The sequence below is a fragment of the Vicugna pacos genome, unplaced genomic scaffold, assembly GCF_048564905.1.
Source record: "Vicugna pacos unplaced genomic scaffold, VicPac4 scaffold_104, whole genome shotgun sequence".
In the NCBI taxonomy this organism is placed as follows: Eukaryota; Metazoa; Chordata; class Mammalia; order Artiodactyla; family Camelidae; genus Vicugna; species Vicugna pacos.
The window spans coordinates 519,940-531,358 of NW_027328784.1; the positions used below are offsets into that span (position 1 = coordinate 519,940).

Below are 11,419 nucleotides of genomic sequence, written 5' to 3' on the forward strand. Positions count from 1 at the left end.
GCACCAGCCTGGGTTAGAGAAAGGTGAGGGGTGGGGTAGGGTGTGGGCTGCCTTCTTCCCCATATAAGGAACCTTCCTGAGGCCAGCACAGTAGGAGGGAGGGCCATGGGGTGGAAGCAGCCAGACTTCATCCTGAGAACTGTTGGGATGCCTCAAAGGGACCATTCAGGTGCCCAAACTGGGCCCTGATTGAGGGAGCCAGTCGGTCTGACTCAGAGCCCAGGACTGAGGTGGGCTCACAGCAGGCCGGTATTACTTGGCCGGATCCATTTCACTTCTCCGAAGCCCTGTGTAAAACATGAAGCGTGGACGGCCTGGTGAGCACAGCTCTGCCCTCAAGACCGGTTTCAACTCCTCTCTTCCCAGAGAACAGCATCTCTGAACCCGTCCTGGGTGACCTCACAGAGATCACCCTAGTGGCCCAGGCTAGTGACCGGGAACATGTACCTTCCTGCAGGCAACCCCTGACGTCCACTGATGCATCATATACTGGCAAAGAGTGAGTCACTGTGCATTGGTCTAACAGCAGAGACTCTGCCAAAGGCCCAAGAGGTGGTGTGTGGGACATGCAGGGGTGCAGGAGTGTAAGCAGTGCAAAAGTGTAACTGGTGACAGGGGTGCAGGGGCTGTGGAGGGCGCAGGCATTTCAGGGGATGTGGGGGTGGAGGGATGCAGAATTGCAGAGAGTAGCAGGGGTGCAGAGGTGCAGGGAGTGTAGGGATGCAGGGAGGTGCTCAGGGACCTGGCCAGGATAAGAAGGCAAGTGCACATCCTTGCAGTCAGCCTGACCCCGGTGGGCTATTGCAATGCTTTTGGGCGGCGGCTGCGGCGGTGGCGGTTGGGAGGCTCCCCGGGCAAGCCGATCGATTTCTTCTCTTCCCTGCAGCCTGGCCTGGGGTGGGGCTTGGCCTCCGGAGATTCGCCAGATGTTGCACTCCAGGTAAGCTTGCTCCTGGGAGGTGGGGCGGTTAGGTCAGAGGGAGGTGGCAGCGGCAGAGGGGCGGAGCGGGCCTACCCCTGGCGAACGGGTGGAATAGCTGCCTTGTCCCGGCTGCTGGGCCTGGGAGCGGCCTCTTCTTCCCCAGGTCGCCGGACACTCCTGTCCCACTCAGCTTGCTGAGTGCGGAGTAGGGGCGGGGCCGTTAAGGTGCGGGACCCACGGGGGGAGGGAGGCTGCCGCGGGGGAGCCGATCAATTCGCTCTGCTCTCCCCGGAGGCGGAGCCAGGGGCGGCTTCTGCTGCCCTAGAGGCGGGACGCGGGTCTCCAGATGAGCTTGCTCCTGGGAGGCGGCGGCGGAGGCGGCAGGGGCAGGGGATGTGTTCCAGGGAGTTGCTCCATTTCTTCTCTCCCCCACGGCCTGGCTTGGGGGCGACGTCTGCCGCCGGAGATTTGCCGGAGGTCCGACTCCAGGTGAGCTTGCTCCTGGGAGATGGGTGCGGTGCGGTCAGGGGGCTGGTAAGGTGGTGGCTGCAGGCATAGGGAGGCTGCCCCGGAGGAGATTGTGGATTAGCTCCATGTCTGCACCGCGTGGCCTGAAGGCGGCCTCTGCTGCTCCAGGTCCCGGGACACCCCTGTCCCACTTTGCCTGCTGGGGGCGGGAGGCAGGGTAGTCAGGGTACAGGGGTGGCTGTGGTCGGGGGCCTGCAGCGGGGGAGCGGCCCATTTGCTCCCATCTTCCCCGCGTCTTGTCCTGGGGGCGGTCGCTGTTGCCCTGTGTTACAAGACGCGTGTATCCTAGTCGGCCTGACCCCGGGAGTTGGACTTGGTACTTTGGGGGTGGTGGCAGCAGCGGCAGGTTTTCCCATGGAACTTGTCCATTTGCTCCCACTTCCCCCCATGGTTTGCCCTGGGGGCGGTCCCTGTTGTCCCAAGTTCGTCGGACGTCCATCTCCAGGTCAGCCTGCTCCCTAGAGAAGGCCACTGTGAGGTCATGGGCAAGAGTGGTGGCTGCTGCGGGGGTAGGGGCTGCCTTGGGGAGCTGGTGGATTGGCTCCCGTCTCCCCGATGGCCTGGTGTGGGAGTGGCCTCTCCTGCCCCAGGTCACCAGACTCACGTGTCCTACTCAGCCTGCTGGGGGAGGGGCGCCCTGGGCGGTGCCTTTAAGGTGCTGGGGTGGCGGTGGCGGGGGTAGAAGACCTGCAGCGCGGATCGTGTCAATTTGCTCTCCTTTTCCCCGCGAACAATCCTGGGGGCGTCCTCTGCTGCCCAAGAAGCCGGATGCCCGTCTCCAGGTCAGCTTGCTCCTGGGAGACGGGCCCGATGCGGTCAAGGGGCAGAGGCAGTTGCGACGGCTGGCTGCCCCGCCTAATGGGGCCACTTCTTCTCCTCTCCCCTGACCTGGCCTGGGGACGTCCTCTCTGGCGCAAGATTCGCCTGACACCCCACACCTGGTCTGATTGCTCCTGGAATGTGGGCGCGGTGAGATCAGGAGGTGGAGAGGACAGGGGCTGCCCCTGGAGAGCTGGAGGATAAGCTCCAATCTCTCTGCAGGCCTGACGTGGGGGCGGCCTCTGCTGCCCCTCGTTCCCAGGTCACACTTCTTCGGGTCATATTTCCCCGGGGTTGCGGTAGGGTGCGGGGGCGTCGGGGTGTTGGCGGGGGTATGGAGCCTGTCACTCGGGAGCTGGGGGTTTAGCGCCCATCTTTTCCGCAGATTGGCCTGTGGGCAGCCTCTCTTGCTCCAGATCGCAAAGCAATTTCCCTGACAGCTTAGCCACCAGAGGTGGGCAGGATGGGCTGAGAGGGCTGAGGCAGCCGCCAAGGCAGCGACGGAGGGGGCTGTCCCTGGCCAGCTGGTCAATTTGTTCCCATCTCAACCTTTGCTGCCCCAGTTTCGCAGAACGCCCTTCTCCAGTTTATTCTTCTCCAGGGAGGTGGGCGCATTGCATGCAGCCCGAGGTCTGGGCTCTCCCTTGGGAGGGGCAGAACTCTCTTGTTCTCCTTTGTCTTTATTCTTCAGCGAAGTGGTTACTGGACGCAATTCTTAATTCTGAGAAAGTGTAGCCTGTGTTATGGAAGAGCTGCTGGACAGTGAGGTTTCTGGGTGGATTTTCACATCAGCTGATGCCCCAGGCAGGCAGGAAAGCTATTACTCAGAGCTTCTTAGTCTGGGGTTGGGGATGGCCCCGCCATCCTCGCCATGCGTTTTAAAAATGTGTTACTCCCCTCTTTTTCCTAGGTGACATTTTAGGTTATTGGGTCTCAGATTGCTGGCACACTCATCCCTGTTCTCAGACATCTTTTAAACTTGGGTGAAGTGATAAGTAGGGGAAGATGATTTACTGAAAGGTAAGAATACTTAAATTCGCATTAAAGCTACATTCTGTCAATCTTTCTAAAATGATTTTCCTCTGATTCTAAATCCACGACCTAGTGAATGTTGTACTCCTGTGTAAAATCATTGATCTTCACATCACATTTGTTGAGTGGTCAACGAGATTTGTTAATTAGATTATTCCTGAAAGGAAAAGTTCAGGCTTTTCAGAATTCCTTGTCTGATGTCACCCAGGCAGTCACAGTAGAAGACAGAGCTGATATAAAAATCCCTCAGCTGCCTGAACTGCAAAGCTTCTGGGATTACTGATCCCTGAAATGCAGGTGACTCTTGATGATAATCTGGGGGATGGTTTAAATGATCAGATTCTTCCAGTCCTATAAATGGGTTCCGTGGCCCCAGCCCCGGGAGAACTGGACATAAGGGCCATATCGTGTGTGGTGGGATGGGAAGGCAAGGTGTAAGAGCTGGAATCACTGAGATTCCACACTCGCTAAACGCAGACTCCAGAGCCTAATTGTTGTCAGGTTCTGTTCTGGATTTGAGAGTGTGTTCATACATGATTCTTGCCCTTCTGGAGTCACTGCCTGGGTGGAAGTAACCTTTACATAGATCTGTGGAGGATGACATTTAAGTAGATGGGCTGTTATGGTTCTCAATGTGCCCAGGCTTGCTCTTCCAGGCACTCGTGGGACTAACGCGAGTCATGTTATTCACTCATTCACTGATTTATTACCCTTGAATTGATCACTCGTCCCACAGTAAGTGAAACAAGGTAACAGGAAGCTGAGTTTTGTCCCCTCTCCTATCACTGATTGTTTTTCAGTCGGGCGCCCTGCGTATGCATTGTGAAACGGTGGTATTTCGTGCCCAATGGGGCAGCACTGTCAGTTCTGAGAATCAGGGGAGACACATGGGTAGGACAGCACCCTGACACACATGGCACCCCCCATCCCGTGAGACAGAATTGTCGATGCTCAGGTGACCCGATGTAGACTGCGGTGCTAAACCTGAGCATGTTTAGTTATCCTGGTGGCTATGAAAATACAGACTACCAGTCGCTACCTCTGGAGACTCTGAGGGTGTGCACCCCAGGATTCTGCATTTTAAGAAGCACTTTAACGAATCCTGATGAAGAGATCTGAGTGTCCCACGGAGAAACACTGGTGTGCGAGGCACCAATATTGAGGATTCTCAGGGAACGATGTCTTTTTAGGATGGTCCATGGGCCCTCACTTTAGACTTTTGCCTTGGGTTTAATTGTATGTGTTCAGAAGTGATGTCTTTCAATTCCAGTGCATGTCAGCATGCTCTGTGCAGGGATTTACTCTCAGTAGATGGCAAAAACTATGATTCTTCAGGTCACCGAGCTACACTGTGAACGATATTTTATTTTGGTTTTCTTTGTAGCAATGCAGAGTCTCCCGAGAAGAGATTTAGACTCAACAGCTTTGTGTCAGACTTTGGAAGACCGCTGCTGCCCAAGGTGTTCTCTGGCAGTGCAATGACGAATCTAGGTCCCTCTTTCACTGCTACATCAATGAAGTGGACCACTTGGACAAGGCCAAAGCTGGTATCCCTACCATAGCCCTTTACAGTGTTATTCGGCTCCAGGAAGCCATCAGATGCAGCAGGTGGCCAGAGGAGGAGCCGAACAGACTCATGAAATGTGACATCCCCAACTTTATCAACACGGACCAGAACTCTGCCTTTGTGGAAGATGATTTCCTGATTTTGTAACTACCGATTGTTCTAGAAAATAAGCCAGTTGCCCAGAACTCACACAAAGACTTGAATTGAGAAACGTGCTTTCTCAGGTATCTTTCTGAAGATGTGAAGTCTGTCTTTGTATGGAAGGAAGTCCCCTTTCACAAAACTGAATGTGTTTGTGTCTGAGAGAGGGAAATGGAGACAGAAAGACGAAGAAGCAGAAGAGAGCCCCCTCAGAAGAGATCTAGTTAAGGTGAGTTTTTGTGCCTTTAAAAAACATTTGGGGTTTTAGGGGGAACAAAGTATTTACACTGTCTTATTCTCCTCATTGGAAACCTTGGCCCCGTCGTCAGAGTCAGCGGCCTTGAACGGGGGTTGCACGCTGCGTTTCATCTGGCACTGCCACTTCCACGCTCTGCCTTTAGCACGTTGCTTTGCCTGTCAGGGTTGCCACCCTTTTAACTGTAAGGTGAGGAGTCTGGAGTAGATGACCCACCCCAGCTCTGCTGTTTTGCAAATTTCTGATTTCGTATTCGGATGAGTCTGGGATACACCCAGAGCAGTATAAACCAGGCCCTACCTCCTGCCTATTGCTGGGGCATCCCTCAGGTCTGTGCCTTCTACTCAACCCTTTACTGAGCCCAGCTTTTGTCAGGAGCCCAAGTGCCTACCGGGATGGCAGGGGACTTGTCTTTCGTGGTCACGGTGGCCAAGAATTCTATTGGTGTGCTGAAACAACTCTTCTGAGATCCTCCACCCACCCCTGCTCAAACCTAATGACAGCACTACGGTTCCTTTCCTAGGAGGAGGATCAATCCATGGTGCATTTTATGACAATCCTGTCCCCAGGGATGCACGGAAGTTTATCAGCTGAGTGAGGGGAGGTGCCTCTGTGTCCCTGTATCTCTGTCTGCTGACAGTTCGCTGCCACCGGCTACTGAACAAGAAAAGTGCTATTCACCATGTTGTGTGTTTTCCAAATGTGTAGGTGATGGTCTTGTGGCTCGTGCGTGGGCTTTGATTTGGGATGGTGAAGGGCTTATAAATACCTCATCAACATGTATTCGAGGTGGCCTGGTGCCACACAGATTTGATTCATGAAGGCATCAAGCCTGCACACTGGTTTGGAAACAACTTGGTTTTGATCATTCACACTGCGTGCATGACTCGCTGCTAATCTCTGGGTGGTTTTTTCATTTCAGATTTATTCACCCCATGTCTTGCTTAAGCTGAAAAATACATTTATTTCACCAGAATATTCTCTGATTCTTTGTTTACACACATCCAGTTTTTTTAATTCCTTTAAAAATGATTCTGTGTTTATAATGCCTCCTAATTTCTATCATCTCTATGTTGCCAGTGGCCTGAGACATGCACCAGATTTGATGCCGGAACAGTTCCACCAAAAGAAATCCCTTTGCCGTAATATCTTTTGAGGAAAATATTATTCTTTAAGGCTCTAACAGTAAATCGTAGAAGAAAGCATGGAACATTTCTTGTAGTTAATACATGTTCATGCGAAAAGAAATGATATTTTCATTAAACAATGTTGATTTTAATAACTTTTACAAATGTGAACATTATTATTCATAATTTAAGTAACCAGATAAAACCACAGTTATTTATTATGAAGATTGAAAACTATTTACATGGTCTCTTAATTAGAAGTAGCTTTATTAGAAGACTGAAGGGTATTTAAAAGATGGAAAAATACCCATGATGACACCATCATTTTTATTAACTAAATATCAAGAACTGTGCAGGGATAAGATTTAACCCTCTGCAAACTGCCAAGTTAGCATGAGGTAGTTTGTGGATGCTGCCAGAGGACAGGACACTCCCCCAGGATCAGAGACAAAGGACTTCCTGCCAGCACAGCAGGCAGCCTGTGGTTCAAGTTCATATTGGTTCCTGAGTTCCTTTCCTATTGCTGTTGTAACAAAGGACCACAGACTCAGTGGCTTAAAGCAATACACATTCATCTTCTCACTGTTCTAGGGTGCAGTAGTGCAAAGTCAATGTCAGTGGGCTAAAACCAAGGAGTGGCCAAGGCTAAGTTCCACACCTAGGCTCTTGGGAGGGATTCATCATCCTACCTTTCCCAGCTTGCAGAGGTGCTCACACTCCTTGGCCCAGGGCCCTGTGTCACTGTGACCTCTGCTGCCACTTTACATCTCTGTCTCTGACTATATAGATATAGAGGAAGAGTCTTCTACATCTGGTATGGACCCTTTTTCCTACATGGACATTGTATCCTTATTTATGTGCAGATGAAAACCCCTTCCCTCCAGGGTGCGGTGGCATCAGCTCACAAGATGACCACTCTGGGCTTTAAGTGTCCTCTTTGTATTGTCATCAGGGAACTTCTCTTTCCATAGTTAGCTCTGTGTTACTTTGTTGTTATATTTTACCCAGAATTACTGAAAGTTTTACTTAAAAGGGATCCTAATTAGCTCTGTTTACCTGTTTCCAGAGCTGAAAGCTTCAGTTCTAGAGTATCAGTTTGATTTTTCCTAAAAATACATTCCAGTATATTTCTCTGGTGAAAGTCTCTACCCTGTTATCTATTCTCCCATCATTTCCTTATTTTCTTGAATATATTAAAAGTATTTTATAGCCTTTATTGGTAACTCTGATGCCTACATCACCTGGGGTTTGCATCCTTTGTCTAATGCTCCTTATTCTCATGTTATCTGTCATATAGTCTGGACATGTTGCATGTCTAGAAATTCTTTATTACATGGCAGACATTGCAAATGAAAAATCCATGTTATCTTCTGTGAGAGCTTTTCTACCTTCCCGTTAGGCAGACAGTGTGAGGGACTGATCATGTCACTCCAATCAGGCGCTGAGGTGGATCAGGACTAAAGTGCCTTTTTTCTTAAAACAGCTTTGAGGTATACTTGGCAAAATAATTTTCACACGTTTAAAGTGTACAGCTTAATATGTTTTGACGTAAGAATATCCCTAAGGAACCATGACCACACTCAAGACAGTGAACATACCCATCACCCACAAAGCTTCTCTCCTGACTTTTGTTGTCCCTCCCTCCCTCCCCGTCTCTTCCCCTGGGAACCATTGATCTGCTTTCTATCACAACATAGTGGTTTGCATTTTCAAGATCCTTATATGAATGGATTCATGCAGTATCTACTCTATGTTGTCTGACTTCTTTCATTCAGTGTAATTATTTTGAGAATCATCTGTGTTGCTGTATTAATAGCTTATTTGTCTTATAGTAGAATATTGTTTAGTGCTGAGTTTTTACTGAAGAGTTTATTGTGAGCAGTGTTTGTATAGACCATCATTTCTTTCTGCATTTACTTCTTGATGGATGCATGGGTTATTTACAACTTGTGCTATTATAAATAAAATAGCAGTGAATATTTGGTTATAAGTCTTTGTATGGACATATGCTTTTCCTTTCTAAAGCACCAGATGAGGAATGTCTGGATTATATGGTACATAGGTGTTTACCTTTTTAAAAGAATCTGTTAAAGACTTTTCCAAAATGGTTGTACTATTGTAAATTCCTCGTGGTGTGTATCAGTTCTGGTTGCTCTACTTCCTTGCCAGCACCTTGTAAGGACAGTCTTTCTAACTGTATTCATTCTAGTATGTATGTGAACTAGTATCTCACTGTGGTTTTTAAAAGTATTTCTCTAATCATTAATGACACCTTTAATCAGCATCTTTTCATATGCTTATTATCCATCTGGATATCTTTACTGAAGTGTATTTTCTGGCCTCATTCATTCAGGTGTTTGAATTATTATTGAATTTTGAGACCTCTTTATTCTGGATCAGATACAAAGAGAGACCATTATCAGATATATGATCTGCAAAAAGCTTCTGTCTATGGCTTGTCTTTTCATTTGCTTAGCAGTGTTTAGAAGAGCATTGAAGAGTCTTCATGTTCATAAAGTTCACTCTATCAGTTTCTTTTTAAAATAGATGATACTTTTGGTGTCATAGCAAAGAAAAATTTGCCAAACCCAAGGCCATAAAGCTTAAGCCTATGCTTGTTCTCCTAGCTGTTTTATAGTTTTAGATTTCCTATTAAGATCTATGATCCATTTTGAGGTAAATTTTGTATATTTTGTGAGGTGTGAATCAAAGTTCATTTTTTTTTTTGTGTATCACTATCTAATTGTTCCAGCACTACATGCTGAAAAGATCCTTTCTCCACAGCATCCTTTTTGAGAATCAATTGTCTGTATAAGTCTTGGTTTAGTTCTGAACATTCTATTGTGTTCCATTATTCTATTTTCCTGTTTTACACCAACACCATAATTTCTGATTACTGTAGCTTTATAAAAAAAAAGTTTGAAAATCAGATAGTGCAAGTCTTCCAACATTGTTTTTCTTGTTCAAAGTTGTTTTGGATTTTTGGGATCCTTTGAATTTTTATATGAATTATAGAATGTTTTTAAATTCCTTACATCCTGTTCTGCCAAATTTCCACCCATGTCTTTGGCCGTCTCCAGAGCCACATTTTCTGAAGAAGTCTCTCTAGATCCCAGGTGAAAGGAATTTCTCTTTCGTCTGTGCTCAAATCACATTTGATATTATTTGATTCCATTTAATCATATTTGCCTGTATGTACTTGTCTGATCTTTCCAGCCATCTAGTAAATCTCAAAAGATTAGGAATCTTGACTTGCTTCCCTCTGTGTGCTGAGAAACTAGTTCTATGCTTTGCAGGAGTGAGCCCTGCAGTAAGAGGTATCTGCAGCTCACATCTAGCTCATTGCTTGAATATTGTCAAGGAATTCTGCAGATTTAGAATTGTTTATTGATTGTTGTCTCCAAGACGGCTCAGTCTTTTTTATTTCTATTGCTACTGCTGCAGTTTCAAAGAACAATGGGCTAGTTATTTTGCAAATATCAAATCATACTCTAATTGTGTTGTCACGCAAATTATGTGCTGCTGTGTCTTAACAACCTGCTTAGTGTTCACAGGCTCCTTCACTCATGGAAAATTTGGGAGAATGTCATATCCTTAGAGATAGCAATGCTGTCTTTGGCGACCTGAGCAGCAGTATCTGAATTCACTCCTGCTATTTTTCCAGTGTCCCCTCTAGACCTCCTCCAGCCCTCCATGGGGGGCCCTGCAGTTCTGCCCTAGAAAAGCCTGTTGCTTCTCAGGAAGACTTCCCTATGAAACATAATCATGTCCTTCTTGTGGGGACATTCAGTCCAGAGACCTGAAAGCAGGGGAAAATGTTCAGCCTGCTTTTGGTAGAACCTAAATTCTTCCATACTTGTTAGAAGCAATTTCAATGAGGAAACTGTTTTGGCATCTAACAAATCAGCATAAATGACTGATGAGGAAGATCAGCTTCCCCATCCCACTCAGTCGTCATGTTGATGTGACACACACATTGACAAACATTTTCCCCTGTGAGCAACGTAAAGTTCAAGACGTTATGAATGGCTTTTTATTTTTATTTCTTAGTCTTTCCACATTCACTGTGTCTCGTGAGATTATATGAATCCTGCTTATTTTCAGCCCAGCACTAAACTTTTTAAAAGGATCACGTGTTTAAAAGGCTAGTGGACAATTTTTTAGAAGACAGAAATCCTTAGATTTTGGTCCCAGAGTTGAATCTTGGTTAGTGTTGAATGAAAATTCCCGTTAAAATTTTAAATTCAGTGATATAAAGTCTTAAAAATAGTTAAATATTAGTCAATTTCATTAAACACTATAAGAGTTATTTACCTTTAAGCCTGTTTCTGGGGCAATTTTGCAATGATTCCCTCCCTTTATCGATTCCCTCTTTATCAGAATCCTTGAGAGGCCCCTGTCATCATTGTCAGTATCATCATTATCATCATGGAACTGATTCTTCTGGAAGATTCTAGGAAAATAAAGAGATGGACGGGATTATGTGTAGGTCAGTGTGTGCATGTACAATAAGAACAGCTGTCAGGCATTTGATGCAAGATACCCATTTCATTTAGGGGAGAATGTGGTCATGAAATCCTGATGTGGTGAATGAAGGAAGCGGTGGGAACAGGATAGTCAATGCAAAGGAGGAGGAAGTGAGAGAGTTGGAGAGCATAGATCCTTGGTTAGTTGATCAGCACATTGGTAAGAATGAGGGGAGTGTGATGGCAGAATCATGTCCCTCCCCGGCCACAGGGTAGCCACCTGTGACATGTTACTGTACATGGCAAAAGGGATGACAGATATTTTAGGATTAAAAATCTTAGAGGATTTCTGTCTCCTAAATTGTCTATTAGTTAGCCTTTAAACCCATGATACATTATTATAGATTAGTGCAGGGGCACAAATAAAATGGATTCATATAATCTCACCAGACAAACTGAATGTAGAAAGGATAAGGAAGAAAAACAAAAAGTCACTTATAAGTGCCTTGAACCATAAATTGCTCATGAGGAAATGTTACACAAGGTGAATGTCACAGCCAC

The 11,419-nt window shown here is 46.8% G+C and overlaps 1 long non-coding RNA gene across 1 annotated transcript; it reads left to right on the plus strand.

Annotated features, from left to right (window-relative positions):
- The first annotated feature begins 1,146 nt into the window (after window positions 1-1,146).
- LOC140694781 (uncharacterized) lies at window positions 1,147-4,960 on the plus strand. The gene is made up of 3 exons (XR_012070416.1): window positions 1,147-1,411; window positions 3,180-3,289; window positions 4,686-4,960. It is a non-coding gene; the product is annotated as an uncharacterized lncRNA (long non-coding RNA).
- The last annotated feature ends 6,459 nt before the right edge of the window (window positions 4,961-11,419 follow it).